We start from the raw sequence: 3,049 nt of genomic DNA on the forward strand, positions 1-3,049 counted from the left end.
ATTCACATTCAAGTGACCTCAAATAATCATAATTTGTCATTATAAACACTAATTACACTTATACATTAAAAGCCCTAATTTTCCCATGAATCCTAATTTTCCAATTTCTAACTCATGCAAATTCCATGCAATTTCCCTTCACAAATCTTACATACTACCTCATTTAAGTTAGGGTTCATGTTAAATTTAAATCAAAACTATCAAAACCCTAGATTACCCAAGCTAGCCAAAAATCCCTTTCAAGATTCATGCATGTTTTTCATGCTTTCTTCTGTAAATTCATCACCCCCAAACTTGATTCAAAACATACTTAGTTAATCAAGCATGAAAGAGAGAGCTTACCTCACTTGATGATTTTTGCCGCTTCAAATCTCTTCCAATTTCTTATTCTTCTTATTTAAATCTCTCAATCAAAGTTTGTTTTGATGTTTCCTACTAAATAGATGAAGGACCCATGGAAGGAAAGTGGGGAAATCAAAGATGGGGAAGAAGTGTTAATGGAGGAAGTGAAGAAAAGAGAAGAGAAAGAGAGAGAAAATTGTCTTTTTAATTTTTGGTGTAATTGTCTCCTTTATATATTTACCCCAAAAATTTAAATTTATTGAATTATAAATTTTTAATTTGTGTCATAAATGAAATTAAACTTAAATTTTATTTCTTTTCTTTTCTTTTAATTTTATACTTTAATTTTTCCTCAAAATTTCTTCATAATTCAATGTATTATTTTCATTTAATTTAAGTAACATTTTGGTCAAAAATCAACTCTCGAAGTGAATTGACCAAAATGCCCATCATCGGGTCATAATCCTTCTTTTTCATAATACCCGATGAGTCCTTAGATTTTTTGTTCACTTGAATTTTTATTGTGTCTATCTCAATTAATTTTCCTTTTATTTTTGGTCCTCAAGGTGTCTTTGAATAGTACTAGTTTACACACCAAAAATTGTACTATTCAGAGCTCAGAGGTTTGGGGTGTTACAAGGAAGCCCACAATAAGCTGGACATGATCCTTTAGAGGCAGGATGTAGATGTGTCTTCCTCACCATCAGAGAGCTTCTAAACATAGGATAGTTGTCACACCCTACTCCTCCATAAGATGTAACATGATCCCGTAGTACACCTAATAAATTACCGTACTTCACCTACCGATAACCCATTAAATATACTACAAGGGATTTTAAATCAATTTTCGTGAAATTTAAATCATCGATTAAAATCTGGTGTTATAAAATTTTTTCTAAATTTTGGCAGAATTCCAGTTGTATTTTGAGAAAACAGTTCTTCAAACCTGAAAAGGAAAAGACTCCCAATATGATTTCTCAAATACAACTCCAATAAACTTCATTTCATCTCACAATTCAAATCTCAATAATCAAATCAATTCATTTTCAAACCAACCTCATCATAAAAGAAACATTTCATTGATTACAACACTCAAAAATTAATATTACAAACGATACAGGTAAATAAAATCTCAAATTTACATTTACAATAATTTGCATTTAATTACATATCAAAATATTTTACAAGAGTTTTTATACAACTGCTCAAATAATTCACATACATATATTTACATGCATACATCAAAACCTATGTACATGGGTATACCTATGATATACCTGGAGCTTATCTGAATGTGTCTTCAAGGTGCAGCTACAGGAATTCTCACTCAATTGCTCTATCCTTACTTTCACCTGCGATAGCATACAAAGCTATCGCTGAGTGGTGAACTCAGTGGTGCACAACTATAATTTAAAATATAATACCATATATATGTTGACAGAATTATAACAAATAATTTAGAAATCTTGAACTTCACAAATATTCCAAAGGTCAAAGTAATCGTTGCCAATAATATAATCATTTGTTAAAATAACCTTGATCAAGAATTTCAATTTGTCAAATCACAACTGAACAATTAAAGTAATTCCAGCAATTTATGGAAATAAGTATTAATTTCAATAAAATCAAGTATGCATATATCCCATTTGAAATTAAAATTCTTTACTATTTAAAAGCCATTCTTTATCTCATTAACTATGCAAGACTAATCCGAAAGGGCCATCTCCGGGGTGATTCTAACTCCTTATGGTTAGGGAGGTTGAATCGGATTCTAAAGGGCCATCTCCGGGGTGATTCTAACTCCCTATGGTTAGGGAGGTTGAATCGGATTCTAACTCCCTCTGGTCGGGGAGGTCAAATCATCGTGCACAGTACATACCTGATACACTTGAATTGTATAGATGTTTTTAAGCACATTTTTATTCTAAATCATAGCATTTAGGCAAGTATTTTCATGCATAGTAGTTGATTTCATTAGTTTTCATAAATTTTGTTGCGAAGCCCTAAATTCCATGTTTTTTGCATTATTTCATATATTTGGGTGAAGCCCCAAAAGATAGGAGTGCAAAGGAAAGCTTGGAGAGGTAAAAAGATAAAGAATTGTTGCTGATACAAAGTACACGGGTCGTGTAAGTAGACCCGTGTAATCTGCAGGGACCCGTGTAAGTCTCTGTCGGGCGCAAGCTTGAAGAACCTTATGGGAACAACAGTACATGGCCCGTGTAATCAGGCCCGTGTAGTTGGCACAGACCCGTGTAACTTTCTATGCCAAAATAAGACCACGCCATTCTCCTCCAACAAGTTACATGGCCCTACTTTGTGGGACCTGTGTAGTGACACATAGGCCATGTACTATGCTGCAGCCTACTTTCTGACTCGAATTCCCCTACTATTTTCTAATTCGAACGAGACTCCTAAAGCCTTTTGGACTTAAAATGACCTAACCCTAGAGCAACCAATATAAATAGAAAAGAAAACATCAGGAAGGGAGGTCGGTCACTATCATCGGGACTGCTATTGAAGGTTGCTATTGTCGGGCTCTACATCAGTACCAAAAGAAGTTTTCCAGCTGAAGCTCCACAAGATCAAAGCTGCAAACTCTTTTTGGTTCCTTCATTTCATCTCCTTAGACAGATTTGTATTATTTTATTTCTTTTGCATAACTCTCTTTTTATTGTTTTTTTTTACTTTTTATCATGGCATTTGC

The sequence above is a fragment of the Hevea brasiliensis genome, chromosome 3 (assembly GCF_030052815.1).
Source record: "Hevea brasiliensis isolate MT/VB/25A 57/8 chromosome 3, ASM3005281v1, whole genome shotgun sequence".
Taxonomy (NCBI): Eukaryota; Viridiplantae; Streptophyta; class Magnoliopsida; order Malpighiales; family Euphorbiaceae; genus Hevea; species Hevea brasiliensis.